General features: G+C 35.8%; 1 protein-coding gene across 2 annotated transcripts in view; it reads left to right on the top strand.

Annotated features, from left to right (window-relative positions):
• ca16b (carbonic anhydrase XVI b) overlaps positions 1 to 20,260 on the top strand; it is a 90,147-nt gene that overhangs the window by 26,129 nt on the left and 43,758 nt on the right. The window lies entirely within an intron of this gene.

The following is a 20,260-nucleotide window of genomic DNA, read 5'->3' as shown; positions in this document are numbered from 1 at the left end:
TACTCATACTAATAGGGCAAGATAATAACAGTACATGTAGAACCTGGAGCACTAGAAACTTGCATCAGACTGTCACAGCTGAATCCACCACCAGCCCAGGGGCCATCAGAAATCCAGAATCAGTTCCTACTATTCTACGGACGTCATCACGTTCGCACTTACCTTCCAACTGATTCACTCACCTGTTTTTCATTCCCATTTATCAAAATTCTGATTTAGATCACTCTGTTCATTCACACTGTGTGAGGTTTTGCCCATTGTGCATTGATCTCTATTTTGTTTTCGACTCGACTCGCTTCTGTGTTGTCTCCGTTGTTGTGGTTCCCCATATATTGAACTTTGCTTGTCAGACTACATCCTTTATCTGCAAGTTTGATTGTTACAGTAAACAGGCTTGTATTCAACTGCTTCCACTTCATCACAAGTATATGTGTTATAGTGATGTGTTATTCTTGAACAAGTCAATTCTTGAGATGGCTCTTTCAGGTGAATGCTGGGAGCCTATTGTCAAATCTGAAGAGCCATAATATGTTCTTGCTGAGAATTTGGCAGAGTTCTGTGTATAGCAGTGAAGTCTAGCAGCAGTGTTCAAACTTCTAATGTGGCAATCACATACAGTGCAATTATAACTGAAATGCATCCAGTGAATCTTATCAACATTTAATTTCTTTGGCACAGAATAAAATAATCTGTGTGGGACTGATGCAGAGTTGGGTTTCGACGACTCTGCTGCTTATGTATGTAGTGTATTGTGGAGGTTAAAAGGAACTGTCTTTGAATTTTACTACAATGAAAGTTAAGTGCAAACACAGCAGAAACAATAATATAATAATGCTGGAATTTTTTTTACTGTTATTGTCAATGCAGTATGTCTTTGTCAAAGCGCAATGTTTTTACATTTATTTAAGTTGATTTTATACCAGACAAAAGGCAAAATAGATGTAAGATTTTACTGAACAATTTATGTAATAGATTAACATTTAATGATTCTAAGGCTAGCTTTTGGGGGGACAGAAAGGAGCTGTTTTGGAGTTTAGTGAGCTAAGCTGATTGAACCTAACCTGAAATCCCATCACTAATCTGTCATTTAAAAGCAAAGGTCTCCTACAAACATCTACCTTATAACTACACTCATCACCAGTTTTATCAGGTAGGTGTACCACAGGCGTAGCAATTTTTCTAAATTAATTATTCAAATAATATTTTTAATATATTATAATATCAGCTACCACTTTCCACTGTATGAAATGTGGAAAGAGGTCTCAGTTTGTACGACATTGAGGGAAAATGTTCTTCGTTCTTCATCACCAAATCATTTACACATTTACTGTGACACTGAGCTAAAATACTGCACAGTGACACTAGTTAGCAGTGAGAGAGGTACACCGTAATAGACTGATGAGGGTGACCCTATGGCTTTTTGGCTTGAATTATGATTTCCCAAAAATGAATCAGAAAAATAAACTGTTTAACAACTTTCAGACTTCTCAGTCTTAATTCTCAGTGAGCGTGTTTTGATGATGCAATGCAGTAACCACAGGGTGAGCAAAGAACAAAATGCTTAGAAACTGGATGCAGCTATAGGACTCCTCATCACTTTCCTGAAACTGTGCTAGACATGCAGCTCTTGTGATTATTATTAAATAATATGAATTGGCCAGAAATGGCCAATTTAGTATTTGATTTTTCAGGACTTGTATATTGAATATTAAAAAATACGGACTACTTCCCAGTAGGCAAACACCTGCTGCTTTGCATCATTTTTCATCCTTCCTCTGCCCTATCCCCTATCAGGGGAAAGGACCACCGCTGATACAATAATTGGTTATTGAATCATTCTCAGCACAGCAGTGTCGTTGACATGGCAGTGGCAAATGTGTATTCCATAAATGGCTTGCATTTATTCAAACCCCTTATCCAAAATCCAACCAAAGTTTGTTTAGCCACAACTTTTAAGGAACACATATTACCACCAAAGGGTATCATTATTTTCCCTTTATGAGGCTAGTATTGTGGTGTATGTGTTTGTAAAAATAAAAATAATAAATTACATTATTATATCATCTGACCACAACACACAGTTCCATCTGCATTGCCAATTGTACTTAACAAAGATGAGACACTGTATTGTGTGGTTTGCTCTAATAAGGAGGGCCAGCTTTCATTCCACCCTTCAGTTTGTTTTTTATGGTGTTGAAGGATTAAATTTAACGTGTGCAACTTCATATGTGTAGTCCAGGGAAATATAAATTAGGAAAAGAATGAGATACTACATTCTGTGTATACTAAATAACAATATAAGTGTTCTTTTTGGGAGAGCATACAAATTATAAGATCGTTAATATTCTAATATATTTACATACTAACCCTTGTAAATAATACAATTTTAATATCATTATAAGAGCCTTAACAATTTTAGTCAAGATACATTTGAGCAACTTTATTATATAGTGTCTGATAAAGCTCTATTGATATAACTGCAGTACTGTATGTTAGCCTCTCATTTCTCCCATTTACATTCAGTCATTATGGAATTCACATGTAACACATGTAAGTATGACTTTTTTTTTGCAGTGGCTTAGATTTTCAATTAATGACTTTTTAAAGGTGGCTTCATGAAGCACTGTTCCACTTAGGCTTTATTAAGTGAAATTACATTTAACAGCCATTTGTGAAATCAGCAGGTTGGAAAGCCAAAGTGCAAAGTGCTGTCACAGAGCTTAAAACAATTCGACAATCCTCTTTATTTTACCTTGCATGAAAAGAAGAAATGGGTTTACAGAAATAACAGAATTTGAAACTCTATATACGAAATTGTTATAAGTGAGTTAATTCTGTTTTCTTATACTACAGATTGCTGGGTTTTTTTTTTGTTGTTGTTTTTTTCTTCAATTAGAAGAGATGCATGTTTTCCTCGACAGGATGAAGAGACATTGAAGCAGATAGCACAGAAAGGAAATTTGTTTTGTCTGGAACTGTTCTGGGCCAGCCAATTAAATGTAAATAGCAGATTGATTTATTGTTTCCTTCTGTGCTATTTTAAAGTCTACAAATAGAACACAGCTGCACTGAGTTCTAGAACAGAAATATGATATTCATATAGAACATTTATAACACAGTTATATACTTGTATATGGTATGATGTAATTTTTTTAATATATCTTTTTTACACATAAGATATTGTACTTGTTTACCATTACTTACCAATTAACAGGCAATTACGTTGTCTTCTAGGCTGTTCTATTTTCAATAATCTTCTCTAATATAATTGAATGTAATTTGAAAATGTTTATCTTCACTTGGATAATACTAGTTCCATATGAAAGGCTAGAAACATTGTAAATGGTTCATTATGTGACCCAGTGGTGAAACCTAAATTGGCCTGTTCACCTTCTTATTAACATTATGTTCCAGAGATTGAGACAGGTAATATATTTTAGGTGGTTCTTTAAAGCTTTACTGAATCTCTTTATTGTTCAGTGACAATAAAGGTATTCTTTTTTTGAACACTCCATGGATCTGGCAGCAGGTCCAGACTTACATTCCTTACTCTTGTAACTTTCCTTCCTATGAGTTTTCCTGTAGTTACTAAATAATTGGTAGTGGTCAGTGTAGATTTTTTTTTTTAAACCAAATAAGCTGGGAGTTTAAGTGTTAAAATTGAGGGTTGTGCTAGTAACTAGTACAAGGTCGTCTATATTTTATGCTAAAGTTATGGAAGATAAAGTAGAGCAAATTTAAGACTTTGAGGATCACTCACATGCAAGTAAGTAAATTATACCTCTGTTCTCCTAAGCAGATGATTTTTCTTCTGATCAAGCCAATAAGTATTAAAGTGAATGTCTTTAAGGGCTTTCTGAATGTGTGATACTGCAATATGGAAATGAAGCTGATTAAAGACAGGGAAAGAGATTAAAGACCCACAAATTCATGAAAAGGAAGGCTGTTGGGATGCTGTTTTTTAGTACAGAAAAATAGGACCCAGTGTTTATCAGGTTTGTCTTAGACAACCCTTTTGTCCACCAATATTCCTTCTTCCTGAATTCAACACATTTAACATATTTAGATATAATTATTTATAAACATTACAAGAACTTTGTTCTTAAGAATATCTTTAAAATGAGCACAATATATTCTTTATTGTGTATTAATCATTAAAAATAGATTTGATAATGGCTAGGCTAGGCTGACTATTCTCGATAGATTATTCTCGCTAGTGGCTTATGAAATAATGAAATACTATGGCGTTAAAGCTGCCGTGATTTCTTTAAAAGACCAGGAAATGCTATCTTAAGAACTTCAGATTGTTAGTTCTCCAATCTGTAACTGTAAATCTGTTTAGCAGCATGAAACTGCTTTTGGGTAACTACTGTAAACATTTATACATGATGTATACTACGCATTATCTCTGGCTGCTGAAAAATACTTTGTTATTTTATGGTAACTGGCAGTACAGAATAATTTTTTTTGTCTTATTGTGATTTTTAGTATGAATTACTGTGCTACTTTTATCTAAAATGGATATATTCCATCTGGTCCCTGGTCAGTGAACCAGGAAAAATGACAATAGCTACAGGTCCACAATCCAAACCCTGATCCCCTCCACTGTCACTCTTAATAATGTCAGCATGGTGTGTTTGTTTCCTGTCGTCTGTGCCTGGTCTCTGGAACATTGAGGGTTAGATTGAACATGACTCATAAGCGGTGCTCTGCCAAAATCTGCAAGAGCACATAGCACAATAGTGTGCTATGTGTTCCTTTTCCTTGAGGGACGAAATGGACATGATAAGGCAATCTCCACATTGTCAGCATTCCCTTGGCAACCACAGTGGGCTTATTTACCCCCAAGGTTAATGGGATTGCAGCACAGTAACAAAGGTGGTGTATTGAGACAAACATGTGGCTGCAGGACTTGGGGGAATGTGATGGAGAGTGGTGTCTATCAAACTAAATAACTTGGCTGACTGGAACAGATTGCAGACAAAGCATACACATGCAGTAAAAGAGTTTTATGACTAATAATCCATGAGCTCTGCCCAAAAGTTGGATTATGAGCTTCACACTGCCTATTTAAAATTGTAGGTCTGTATACAGAAATATATAATTACATATTGTTTATAGTTTATAGTTTAGTTTTAGACATGTGTTATCTATACCACACACCCCTACTGAAAAATATTGTGTATAATAGTATTTTTTCCTTTGCCTTAACATATAACAGATATATATCAGTGATATCTCATTTAAATTGTGAGACGGTGAAGAAACAAAATGTCGATGCACTCTAAGTTATGGTGGTCTGTCAGAATAAAGAAGGACTCCTGTGAATCTTCACCACTACAGTGTCTCCACGCCACTAGTGAAATTGAAGGACAAGCGTTACAAATTGCCAGTGTCATAAATCCTTTCAGAGAGTGATCAGTTATAGGAGAAGGAAGCACAGGAATATAATTTCAGGGTTTGACCTTGGCATTGGAATAGCACTGCACCCACTCCATTAATGTGTGTTCTCCAGCATTAATGAAAGAGATGGATGAAAGTGCAGTCTATGCTTGAGCAACAGGATACCGGAATGACTACTTGGTTAAAGTTTTAGAAGAAGCAGTGACAGAATTTAATATCTTGCAAACAGCTTATAACCAGATCTTGAAGAGTGAATGAGTAAATCATTGCAGTGTACTGTTATAGGCAGATTATTGAGGCACGGTTTTATTGGGTTGTTTGGAGCAAGCTTCTTATCCCTAGATTCTCTGCAGTAGTGGCACAGCCCAAGTTTACCAGACTTCTAGTGCTCCCCTGTAGGTATATAGGTGAATCCCAGTTGCATAAGTTTGAAGTTTGAAGGGTGAAAACTGGCCACAGAACATTTCCTCTTAGCAAAGTATACAATTACATTACCCTCAATATATACATTGATTCTGAATTGTTCCACATCAGTTTCAATTGAATTTCCTTCCTTAACCCTTTCTTAAGTGCACAGTGTCTCATTCCATCCACTAGAAGCAACAAGCGTGCAAAAATATAGGGGAAATATGGCAGTTGAGCAGCTCCCCTTTTTATCCGGGAAGTGATTAAATACAGGTCGTAAAAAAGATAAAATTTTAAGAATGTTGTTTCCCCTCCATGACATTCCCAAGATGGCTGTAACTCAGTTCAGGGCCCTCCCATTCAACAGGGACATGATTGTGGCAATTTTCATTGCATCCAAACATAAAATCATAAGCATGAAAGCCAGAACAAAAAGAACACTGTAACAAAAACCTCTGTACTGAGTGAGCTATCATAGCTGTGGTAGTATCATAGTCTTTGGGAAACTCTTCGAAGTGTGGGAGTCGTAGCCATTTGGGCCTGTAAACATTAAGAGGCATGAACTAATATGGGAAATGTAAAAGTTTTTTCCCCCGTTTTTCCTTGCCTAGGTGAGTGAGCCATCCTTGTCTAGGTCAGTCGGACTTCTTCCATGACACTATTATAGAGCTTATTGTAGCTGTTTGAAATGCACCCTGTAAAGCTTTTGGCAATTTCTGCTGTACCCTTGTCATATCAGGTTATGGTGAAGTAGCAAAACACTGAGGCTTAGAATACGGACCTGAGGCAATTTATCACAAAACAAAATAAACACGTCTCAATCCAAATTGCAATCCACAAAAACAGGCAAAATCAGAAATCAGGTAGTCTGGGTAAGGAAGAATAAAAATGAGAAGCAGACCAAATACTAATAAACTATATAGATAGGGCATGGCTAGATATTATGCAAAGTAACAAAGGCAAGGCCTCACAAAACATTAAGTATTTAATCATTTCATGTAAATAAGTTTAATATTAGTAGATTGGTGAGGCAGATCATCGGAAAAGGAGGCCAGGCATCAGGCCAGGAGGTGACATAGACGGATTATGATAAGCATGATTTCATGAGTATATAATCTGACCAAGACTGGGTGTCTGTCAGTATCACAATCATGGAGGAAAACAATGAAAAAGTATGTTTATTCAAAAAGTTATTTTCATTCTCATTGGCTAGCTACTGAAGTGTCTGTCTGGGATCATGCAGATCTGTCAGATCATGCAGAATTAATCCAATTATTGTCTCTGTTAATTAGCCTGCTATTCCAAGACTGAGATATAATTCAGTGCATTCTAATTGTTTTGGTGAGATTGTACTGAACGCTAATTAAAATGCAGTGAGAATGATATAGCTTGGCAAGATGTGATAAAGTATTTTGGGGCCTGCTGAATGAAGAAAGAAACAAAATGTGCACTATTGTGTGCGGTTTATCTTTATTCAAGAAATGCGTACTGGCCAAACAGAATGTCAGTAAGTAATACAAACGTATTAAAGTGTGTGGTGTTTTAAAGTATCACAAGTCACCCACTAGACCCTGCAGTACATATTTTATTGACACGCTGTATGAAGCTAGGATCATGAAAAGTGTTTGGGGGAAAAAATTACCTCTACTGAGGATGCTAGATCTGCCAGCAGAACAGAGATACATTCATTTAATCTCTTTTAAAACCTTGTAAAACCTTGAGCATCAAAACCTTACAAACAGCAATCCTGTATAAAATAATAACAGGATTAGTGATGCACAGCATTCTGCTACTGCAAAGGACTTTCTGGCCTGAAATGCTGGATCAATATCAGACTGAGTTTGACATTATCTAAACTAATATACTTATATATTTTATGCTGTGAATGTTTGTAATGTCAACTGAGTATATATATATATATATATATATATATATATATATATATATATATACAGTATCTCACAAAAGTGAGATAAAATGTCATTTCTTCAGTGTTGTCACATGAAAAGATATAATCAAATATTTACAAAAATGTGCGGGGTGTACTCACTTTTGTGAGATACTGTATATGATTTGTGTTATATATAATATAACACAAATCATGCATGCAAACATAGGATACAAATTGTCTTAATCCATGCTGTCCCTCCTCAATTGCTGCAAGGGTGTCAGTATTAGATCTGTACCAGGTTTCTGTGGATTCTCAGAAAAAGGAAATAGTGGGATCCCCAATTTATCTATCTTGGGATTAATAAAGTGTTATCTTTGCTTAGTACATTCCTAAGCATGATCATTTTACCTCATTTGTTAATTCTGTACTTTATCAGACCTTCTCCAATGTGTTAATTATGCCTTTTTTGTTGTTGTTTTTTAAAACCTTGTATATAAGAATGCATGTTCTGATATAAACAAGATTAGGTTTGCCAATTTTTTTTTGAATGACCAAAGTCTGTTGACCAGACATGCAAGAAGTATAAATAAAACTATGATGCAATGGAATGAAAACAGCTGGAAAATACCAATAGCTGGTCATTTTGAAAATGCAGTCCAATATCGATAGCTTGAAGGTTTAGATTCTGTCATTTTCACTACACTTATGTAAGGTTACATCAAATTCCCATAAGTTTAAACAACTTCTTTTTATGACAGGTTTTCTTTTACTCATTTCTCAAAATAATGTCAAGTTTAAGACAATGAGCTGGATGCAAGTGCAGGGTGTTTATTAATACTCATGAGGCAGACAAGGACAAAACCAATCACAAACAGGTAAATGGTAAGAAAATCAAACAGTCTAGACTAGACTACACTAGACAGACAGACAGACGGACAGACAGATAGACAGATAGAGAGTTAGAAAGACACAGAGTGTTAGAAAGTATACTAAGAGTAATTTAACTTTATAAATGAAATAAGGGATATGCAGTATTGTATAGAGTGAAAATGAGAAGAAAGAAAAAAGACAAATGAATAGAAGTAAAGTGGCAATGCATATTGGATATGAATGGTGCTACTGGTAAAGTTCAACTGGCGTCCAATGAGCTTATCTTAAGACTAGCTTAGTGTAAAATAGTGTCCCAGCACGGTGATGACTCAGCAATACTCTTGAATGGGCTCCGGGACAAAAAATTGATAGTAAAAACAGAGATCCAAATGCTTGGAATCACATTTGCTAGATTGCTTGAGTGAGACTTTGTGACATATGCGTGATTAGTAATAGGAGATAAATGTCACGTGCCTGGTCAGGTGACGAGGCTTGTAGTGCATAGGCTGACTAATAATTCGGGGATGTGGAGTTCATGGTTGTTCGCTGTGCTGGCTGTGACATGGCATGCTGAGTATTGAGTAGTTTGAGATGGGAGCAGAAAGGAATGTGCCACTAAAAAGTACATTCCTGAAATATGGAAAATACAGTCATTCTGTGTGTCAAGCTAATGAAAAATAACTGTTATATTCTCTGTATTTAAAACAACATTTCTTTGTTGCAAATGAAGCCTGAAAAATAAACCACCATTTTAACTGAAAACACTTTATTTAAATGGATTACTGTTAGGTATGTTAGGGCAAATTGCATTTGAGATGTTGGTGTGACATGTCATTGCGGTAACTATGTAGAGTATTATATGCCCAATAGAACACCATATGAGATTGAGATATACTGGCACCTTTCATGTAGATATCCCAGGGGACTCCCACTTAGTCCTTGAGCGAAAATGCTTTTTATAGGCTATCCTACTGATCTGGTAAAATAAATAAATAAATAAACAAGCAAGCAATCCTGGATATATTTATCATTTTGATCTTTCATTCACCATAAAAGACACAAAACATTCTGATAAAATCATAACAGAATATTCTCTACTAACACTAATTCACTTATTCATCTTTAGTAACCACTTTTAGTCGGAGTGGATTTGGAGCCTATCCTAGTAATGCTGGCCACTAAGCGGGATGCACCCTGGATTGGTGCCTTCATTGCAGGAAAACACACATACACACAAACACACACACACACACATACAATTTGCTCCCTCATTCACACCTAGGGGCCAATTCACCTACCAGCATGTTTTTGCGAGGTGGAAGGAAATGCACACAAACATTGGGAGAACATGAGAAACTCTTCAAAGACAATAACCAGAGCTTAGCATTGAATGTGGAGCTGAAGCAGCAATGCTACCTGCTGGGACAATATGCCGCCTACTAAATGGCCGCCTACTAGGCAATTTTCTATTCATAACTTGTCCCTTTCAGTACAAGAGCTGAATGAAGTAAAACAACAGAAGAAAGTAGAATATTGCTGAGGTTGTACATTGTCTTTAGTTTTCACTGTTTTAATGGCATGGTGAATGTTCTTTAAATAAGTAACTTTAAATGTAACTTTTCAGGATTTCATACTTTTGACTCCATTCATCCATTTCGGCTACTTTTAGTTTAACTGTAGCATTGTCCTTGTGTCTAATTTGGAAATATATGAACGAAGCCTTTAGTTCTCCTTCTCCCAAGGGATGAACTAGGGATGTTCAAGGGATTTTGAGGCATTTTTTTTTTCTCTGTAATGTTTTTTTTCTTCTCCAACAGAAACGTAAGCTTTGAAGACTTGTGAAGAAGGGGATGGTGGGGTTAGAATAGGTCAAGCCACAATGAATTCATTCAGCCTGTGACAGAAATGTTATTTCTTCAGCCCTCTATATTATAAATTCGGACTGAAATTATCTTGTTTAAGGCAGAATTGTGAGGGGCCTGTCAAACTCAGAATGTACCATCTGTCTCAGAAAATAGACTGGAGATCAGTTTAGGATAACAGTAATGGAGGTTCACTTATGCCTTTTGTGTCTGTCCCTATAAAAGGACAACCACCAGTTTAAACTTTATGGCAGCACTAGACTTTTTGGCAGTGCTTTATGGCTGCACTAGACCATTGATAATTAATAAATGGCTGAAACAGGGCAGTTTTCTGAATATGTAAATTAAGATAGTGTAAAATGCACCCAAGTATTTAAAATTTTATGACCTGATGACCCTACTGACCCCCCCCCCCCATTTAACTAAAACTTAGTCATGGACTCTTTAGTGCTAACGTTATTTTTATGTTTTATTTTGTGTTGTGTTTGTGTTTATGTTGTGTTTCATTTACAGCCAATAAATCATACAATAATACATTGGCTTGTCTACTTTAGGCCGTTATTGAAAAATACAATGATATCACTATAACCTCTGTCACTACAATCATTTGTCTTGTGGCTCACAGTGCTACTGTGCTTCATGCAGAGTTTTCACATAATCAGAACAGATGAGGCATTTTGACAGCAGACTTCATGTTGTGACACATTTGGTTGTTCCTTCAGAAGAGCACAGCAGCATAGCACTCTAGACGCTGAGAGTGTTCAAACTCCGAAAAATGCCACCACAGTCGGAGCGACAGGGATGCCAATCTCACTGTCATACAAAGTAGAAGGAGTATATTTCAAGCTGGCGGAACAGCTGCAGTGCCTCTGTCACTGGTACCACAAACCAGGCATTTAGTCCTAGACAGGAGAAGATTAAACAGACCATTGAAGATTTGTGGAGAGGCAGCCACACACAATGGAAGTAATTGAGCCTGCTGTGATTTTACACCACCAAAAGAGCGGCAAGGCATGAAATATTGGTGCTATTATTTGATGGAAATGATAACATGGCATAATAATAATAATAATAATAATAATAATAATAATAATAATAATAATAATGTAATAGTGGTTCACACAGCTTTCCAGGGTGTCTCAACACATAGGGGAAATTAACAGTTTTTTAGCAAAATGGGATTGCTGACTGCCATTTCTTAGTAAACACAAACAGAGTCGTCTCTCCCACTCATGATGAACTCGATTTCACACATCTGTTGGTATGCATGTAATTGCATGTCCATCACAACCTTGCAACAGCTTCCTGATCCAGAGAATGATTTCATTGAGAATGAGTTCAATACGTTCTTCTTTTGTTAAAGGAATCCTTAAAGGCTGTCTGAAAAAAAAAGTTAGAAAATTTTGGAAGACATTTTGCTAAAAATTCTTAATTTCCTCTGTGTATGGAGACTTTTGGGACACCCTGTATAGAGAAATAATTTACGTTTGTTTACATTTGTTTTTACCTTTTTTTTTTTACATTTAGGAAAAAAAGGAGAAAAGAAATAAAAAAGCAAGTTAAATAAGTTAAATAATTAACTTAATGTAAAATGTAAATCCCTGCTAAGAATAAAATGGCTCTAAGTAAAAACTTTTAATAATAATAATAATAAGAAGAAGAAGAAGACAAGATAAGAAAAAAAATACGTTTTTATTAATCCCTTATGGGGAAATTAAAGTGTTACTGTGATATAACAGTAACAATAAGAATAATGAGATAAAAACAAATACAAATATGACAAATGTGTCAAAATGAGAATATGATTAGTATACAGATTGAAAGGTGGACAGTTTGATAATTTATAAGCAATTCAATATAATTAGGAAATGCTACGGGCTTCTGGTCACCATTATTAAATCAAACTTGTTGAAACATATGATAAGCAACTAACCATTAAGAAAAACCTAGATAACACACACAGATAACACACACACACACCCACACGTGTACTTGCACACATGGTCACACCTAGGAGCAAATAATCATAGCCAATCCACCTACCGGTATGTGTTTAGTAGGTGGGAGGAAACCAGGGAACTGAGAGGAAACCTATGCCTCTACACATCAACCTGAGCTCTGGATTGAACCTGGGACCCAGAAGCTTTGATACTGTACCACAGTCCTACCCCTCAACCATTCCTAATGAACTCAGTTTCCACTGACAGCACATCCAGAGGGAAATCAGGCTGTTCTCTCACTACTATTGCAGCACTTTAATAGATTTCATAACTGTTATGATGAACACACACTAGCTAACTTGGTCATAGTCAGCTATGTGTCTTGTTCTTATAGAAGACCTGGAGTGACATTCTTATTTATATTTTATGCATGTTGGAAATTAAGATGCGTTTGATTGACTAGAGCATCTTTTTTTATTTAGTTGGTGATTAATCAAAAATGCATGCTGTCCAGCTTCTGAAGCCTTTAAAAATGGATGAGCAAGCTTGGATGTCTCAAGCACAGATCCACAACAATCCTGATTTATTTGTACTTTTTACATTTCTTACAAGATTTTAAGATGATGATTTTGTTTCCAGCAGAAAAGTATCAATGAAATAGAACAAAACCGCATACAGTCTTGCAACAAACATAATGATTTCATGAATAAAAAGTAAATTAAAGATTACAGTCTTGTCATTTTGAGTTTGCAGAAATATGAGATAACCAAATATTTTGAGATAACCCTAGTTCCCTCTGAGTTGTTCATATAAAAAATAATTACTACTAATAAAAAAAAAAGAAGATTACTTTGTCCTTTCTGTTCTTAGTTGTGTAGTCCTTATGATTAAATGTAAAACAATATACTATACTAGTGATATTTGGGTTAGATTTTGGGTTGATATTAAGTTTCCGTTAAACAGTATCCAAAAGTTTCAACCAGTGTAGTTCTTTGATCTTATATTGTCAGCAGGGGTAGGCATAGCAGCTGTTGGTGGAGTCTGGATCACATTTTTTTTTATTGTTTTTATAGCACTTAGTCTCAACTGAATTATAATCATGTGTTAGTTACCTTCAGGACTAGAAGAAAGAACACAAATTGCAAAAGAAGAAATAAACTGCGTACAAAAAAGAAAAGGATTAAATCAAGGACTGCGTCTCATACTGTGAACACCATTCAGTTTCATTTCAGTGTTTAAAGCTGCCTGCTGTAGTGCAGAAGCCCTGCAGCATACAGTGAGATTAGTAGGGGAAAATAAAATAAGGCAAGTGTATGCATGTAAAGATCTAAAATCCTGGCCTAACATAGTGGACAGCTCTGCCAGCACTTTTGCAATCAAAATGGGCCAGAACATCCCAGGAAGAAATCAGTGGGTGGTGGCAAAGTGTAAACCAACATCCATGGAAAATTTCTATTAGATGAGAGGCCCTGGGACTTTATAGAAAAGGCTTAGAATCCAACTGGGATGTGAACAAGTAGACATGTAGCAGAGGCATGAAGTCCTGCTGGTCTCTCTGTTCTTGTGTACTGGCATATGCTGAAAGTCATGCAAGTGCTTTCAGATTTTTGATGTTTTCAAATGGCCAACCACTGTTCTCTTGATTGTTACTTAACCAACAGCCTGAAGCTGTGCTCTATAAAGTCATATTTTATTGTCAGAAGTAAGTGGTATAATAGAAATATAAATGTATTAATCTGTGAGGCGTTGGGGCTATTTTGGCCATTTTTGCAAGCTTTGAATTTGCCTATACACACAAGCTAGACAATATGAGCAATGCTGTATATACAGTATACACCAATACACACACTTTAACCTGTGTGATCTCTGTGATTTTAACCATAGCATGACTGTTGCTGCCAGATGGGCTGTTTTGAGTATTTCAGAAACTGCTGATTTCCTGGGATTTACAATAGTGTCTAGAGTTTACACAGAATGGAGCGAAAAACAAAAAACATCCTGTGAGCAGAGGGTCGGCAAGCTGAGACACCTTGTTGATGACAGCGATCAAAGGAGAATTACCAGACTGGTTTGAGCTAACAGGAAGTGTATTGTAACTCAACATTTTTTTTTTACAGATTCTGTAAATTCTCTAAATTCCATTTAGGATTCTGTAATTCCTAAATGGTTAATGCAATATTTTTGTTAAACTCCTTGAATTAAAGTTGAAAGTCTACACTTAAAATGCATTGTACAGAGGCAAAATTACATATGGACCTGACTGTATATATACTTTGTATATATATTTTATATTTGTTTATAAAACATAAAATGGCAAATATATTCCAATGAGTGTCCTGTGCCAGTTACAATTAGACCAAACATAAAATAATTTTTATATCAACTTAAAAAAAACAAAAACAAAAAACACTGAAGTTTAAAGCCAGCACTTTCAAAAGAAGTTGGCCGTATTGCTTAGAATTAAAAACTTTTTTGTGTCCTCTGTGTGTTCAGGATTTAGTGTTTAGTTTCATTAAATTCAGGTATATACATTTAGGTTTAGATAGTGTATGAAACTAGTGGTGTGTCTCTGGAAAAGGTGATGTCAATTAGTACAGCTCTGAGAAGACTTCCATACCACAGCTATGGGCCTAGAACTGTAAAACGACCTACTTGTCCTCTCATTAATTGGGTAAAAGGAGCAACCTTTCCTTTACAAAAGAGAAGCATGACTTCATTCTCTCCCATTGGAAAGTCATCTGACCTTAATCTGTCAGAAGGAAAAGAAATCTTTCCTTGCTCTCCCATGAGCATTATGTCCCTGGCCTGAAGATATAGGTATTGGATTTTTAATCGGTCAGAGCACGTTAAAGAGATTGTCATAAAGTATCATCATGTTAATTAGGTGGATCTGAACACAGCTAGGAGTGTAATGGAATTAGCTTTACTGACTGATAAAAGTGACGCATGAGTTATGTCACAGGTTCCCATACTGATCCCGGACTACCCCCTGTCCTGCACATTTTAGTGTTTTTGCTCCTCTGTAACATTCACTTGATCTCATACTGGCCTGTTAATTATCTGAATAGTTGAAATGGGTGTGTTTGGAGCAGGAAAAACACTGTGAAGGACAGAGATACTCTAGGATCAGGCTTTGGAACCTTTGTGAACCGCATCTTTCAACATTTCAGTCAACATTTCAGTCAAAATATGACACACATTATAAAAAGCTAAAGGTGCAAGGACTTTATGCTGCTAATACCAATTATTAGCATTTGAGTCAAAGAAGCTGTTTGATTTAATAGTCATTGCAGTCAAACTACATATGGCTTCTGATGGTTTGCCTTGATGCTGTTTCTGTGACAGCATTGTGATGGCAGCTCTGCATATGTGGGGATAATCCAAGGGAGAGCATTCACTCTCCTGCTTTCAGCCTCACTATCGAGCCCAGCAGAGGAGCTCAGAGTGTGTGGTGTTAATGATGATGATGAAATTAGAGTGGATAGTTAGATTGTGGATCTGATTATTTCACTGAGAGTGTGTCGTTGCCATGGCAAAGCCAGTGTGTTAACCTGATAACAGAGTAGACACAGTCATGAAATAGGAGTTATTCGCTTCAGTCTCCAGTTTCTGCTTTTCCAACTTGCCAATAATTTTCAGAGCAGTACACATTAACCCTCGTATGCACAAAGTTGGAAAATGCAAAAACAGGAGATCCTTTACTTAGCCTAGCTTTTCATAGATTGGCACTCTATTTTGCATCTCACTGACCATTTTCATTTCAATGTGACATTTGATTGAAATGTTGAAAAATTTAATAAGCTATAATTAAATGAAAGTGGCAGTCATTTTTTTTCAAATGATGTCCTCTTTGGAGCTTCGAATTGCTCATAATGGAAGTAAGACAGCCTAAATGCACTTATATTATTGTACCATGCTTAAAATCTTTGTTGATCTAGATATATCTTTATCACAACAAAATGGGATCAATTAGACCTAAAGCAATATTTCACGAACAAAATGATGTTTAAGGACCTAACAAGTCTCAGGAACAAAATGATGTTTAAAGCATTTGCAAGCATGTACATACTTAATATAGCCTTATATCGACTGTTACTGCTAATGAAATCATTAATCAGCTCAGCTTCTTCTTCTGTTTGCTAAGAGTTTGTGCTCATATTTCTCTGTCAATGGCAGTCTTAGATGCTGATGAATATAAATTTTATAGAAGGTCAGCCACATAATTAGAATAGTGATTCAGTAAATGAGTAAACTTGGTTATGTTTTGCTATTTGTACATTTACAGAGATAAAAATTCAGTTTATGTTGTTTAAACCCTATTCTGTTGAACACAAAAAAATGAAGCAAGATTAAGAAGATAAAGTGACAGTATACTGTAGAATTTTATTATAATGGTATTTATAGCTATATTGTATGATACATCAGAGCCAGTATACATGGAGCCTCCATTTCAGGGGAATGTATGTAAACCATCTTAAAGTATCAGAGAATGTGTAGTTGAAATCACGAAATATATGTAGAATAATAAATTATTTTAAAATGTTACAAAATTTAGGAGCATCTTTACACATTTTCCCTCACAGAGGAGTGGAAGGATACATGCAAGGATGCATGAATATGCACAAGTGTATAAAAACTATACTTTAACTATATATCCTGAAGAAAGACTTCTTAGCAATATTACCGAAACTATTCCATTAAAATTAACACAATTAATTTGTTACACAATGAAATACATTACTCAAAATATTACTAAGTATTCCAAAGAACATGAGAAGTTTTGATGGATTTCATATGAATGACATTGTAATAAATAAATAAAAAAGAGGCCACTTACCCTGACCTTACTTTAACCTTGAATGTACTTATTCAGACAGGTTTTTACTCACTCACTCACTCACTTTTAGTAGCTGCTTTATCTTGGTCACATGTAATTTCTTACAAGTTTACAATTATGAGACTGTGGAGACTGGTCTACATTGAGGCAATCAGCTTTATTTTGGTATAGGATATGTGTTGTGCTATTTTAGATGACCTTATCAACAAAGTTTTTTTGATAAGGCAATTATTAGAAAAAGATAAATAATTCATTTATGTTTCACTGACAGCAATAATTATAATACATTTCCTAGTCTGTGTTAATTATTACAAATCAATAATGCAATTATTGCATAGTTACTAAATGTATTTTTTAAGTTATTAGTCTGGATTTAAAAACACATAATATTCCCAATGTTCTCTGGAACATCTTCCACTGGCTTAGTCGCAAATGATTCTGGGAACTAACAGTAGGTCTGCCTCAGCTGAATGAAATGCTCAGGATGAGCTATTTACTGAGCTATTTACTGCTTAAGTAAATATGCAAGTGATACCAGAGGGATATACCATTTAAATGTGCTTTAAATACCAAGAGGAGGATTTTGCGGTCATTGCGATACTGACTAAACAGTGAATGTATATTGAATACTTGGGTAGTATGCACCCTTGATGACTGGATGGGTGAAGTAGAACTGCACATGAGAAGCAATTGCCAATTAACAGAAATTCAAGCAAAAATGATAAGATGCTTGGAATCGCTGAACCAAGTGCTGAATCATTCTTATGAGTTTTGGTTTTGGTTTATTTTTAGGTATACCTGAACTAACAATTTGGTGGTAAAATGAGCCTAACACTATTAAGAAATTACAAAATAAAATACAGTTGGGGCCAAATGTTTACATACACTTAGACTACAGATTTCATGTTACCATACATATATTTTGGCAAGTCAATTTTGGCATCTACTTTGGAGACAGGTTTATTACAGCTTTCAATTAATTATATAAGATTCCAGTTTGTCACAGTTTACGTACACCAAGTTTACTATATCTTTAAATAGGCTGGAAGATCCAGAAAATGTGATGTAATTGATGTAATGACTTTAAGAAGCTTCTGATGCTGAGCTTCTGAGTTAATTGAGAGTGTACTTGTAGCTATAAAAGGGCTTTAGGGACAGTGCCTTTTGCTCTTGATACCATGGGATAATCCTAGCATGGGAAAATCCAAGCAACTCAGCCAAGACCTAAAAAAAAGAAAATTAAGAACCTAAACAATTCTGGTTCCTCCTTAGGAGTAATTTCTGAAATGTCCAAACTGAAGGTACAACAAGCATTTCAGGAAAGAGGCACCAATTATCCCAGGGTTGAAAGAGGTTTGGTCTGAAACTTTCAACTGAACCTCAAAACAACAACAAAGGAATTGGTTCCAGAGTTGAAGGTACCAGGTACCAAATATGTACATCCACATTTAAGAAAGTCCTACATCACCATTGCTTGAAAGGCTGGCATGTAAGGAAGAAGCCACTATTCAAAGACCATCATAAAAATCATGGGCGGCTGTGACTCAGGTGGTTGTCCACTAATCGTAGGGTTGGCGGTTCGATTCCCGGCCCACATGACTCCACATGCCGAAGTGACCTTGGGCAAGACACTGAACCCCAAATTGCTCCCGATTGCAAGTTAGCGCCTTGCATGGCAGCTCTGCTACCTTTGGTGCGTGAGTGTTTGGGTGAATGAGACACAGTGTAAAGCGCTATATAAGTGCGCCATTTACCATTTAAAAAAGCCAGACTGTTCACCAGCCTTTTGGAAGAGTGTTCTCTGGTTCTCAGTTGAAGCAAAAATGGTCAGGAGAACACCATCCCAACTGTGAAGCATGAGGGTGGTAGCATTATGTTATGGAAGAAGGGTGGAATAAGGGCTGGTGCACATCAGAAAATAGATGTCATCATGAGAAAGGAGAATTATCTAAAATATACTGGAACAAAACCTCAAGTCATTAGCCAGAAAGTAAAAAACTTGCTTGCATCAGGACAGTGATCCTTAGCATACCTCCAAAGTTGTAACAAATTGGCTTACGTACAACAAAGTGAACGTATTAGAGTGACCATCACAAACCTTGTCATGAATCCCGTAGAACGTTTGTTGACTGAACTGAAAAAGTAAGATGTGTTCAAGTAAGACAGCCCACAATCCTGACTGAGTTAAACCAGTACTGTCAGGAAGAATGAGCAAAAAGTTTAGCATGGTGAGAAGCTTTTGGAAAGCTACCCCAAGTGATTCAACTTCAAGCAATTAAAAGGCAATGCCACCAAATATGAACAAATTAGTATTAGTAATAGTACACTATCGACCCAATGAAAATCTGATATAGGAAACAAATCTGAAATAAATAAAAAATTGTCTATTAGCTATTATTTTGAAATGACCTCTTATGGAATTTTTTTTTTTCATTTTGAATGACAGTTTACCGGTTCATTTCATGAATAACTGACATTTAAGGAATATGGACTTCATGGTACATGGTGTGAAGCTTTAAAGGTTGCTTGCAATTGTTTAAGTTCTGAGGCATGTTGACTAGCCCTCTGATCTTTGTTTGCTGATTTTGATCTCTGGTATTCTTTACCCTGTTTTTGTTCCTGCATTTGCCTCAGAGTTGGATTTGTTTGCATTCTGTGTATTTTTGGTATTCACCTGGATTGTCTTGATTTTTGTATTAATAAAACCTCCAGAACATGGATCCGTACTCAGCGTCTCTGAGTCCCTTGTTACAAGCACACAAAGAATAATTTTCTGAACTATAAATAATAATTTAGTAAATCAAATTATTCTTTCACACAATGAAGCACTTTTCTTTTCAAGTATACCAAAATAAAAATAAAAACAGTCCAGAACAAGGTCAAAGCAAGCTGTAGGTCATTAACCACTTTAGCCACTATTCAGTCTATGCTATAATGCATCTGTAAACCAGAGTGAAATACATCATGCTTGTTATTCAGTCAACTTTCTTCAAAATCGAAGATTAAAAAGGTGTGTTAAACAACTGGGCCTAAATACCTGCTTCTTTCCGAT

The sequence above is a fragment of the Ictalurus furcatus genome, chromosome 11, assembly GCF_023375685.1.
Source record: "Ictalurus furcatus strain D&B chromosome 11, Billie_1.0, whole genome shotgun sequence".
In the NCBI taxonomy this organism is placed as follows: domain Eukaryota; kingdom Metazoa; phylum Chordata; class Actinopteri; order Siluriformes; family Ictaluridae; genus Ictalurus; species Ictalurus furcatus.
This window is presented reverse-complemented; position numbering and strand designations above follow the sequence as displayed.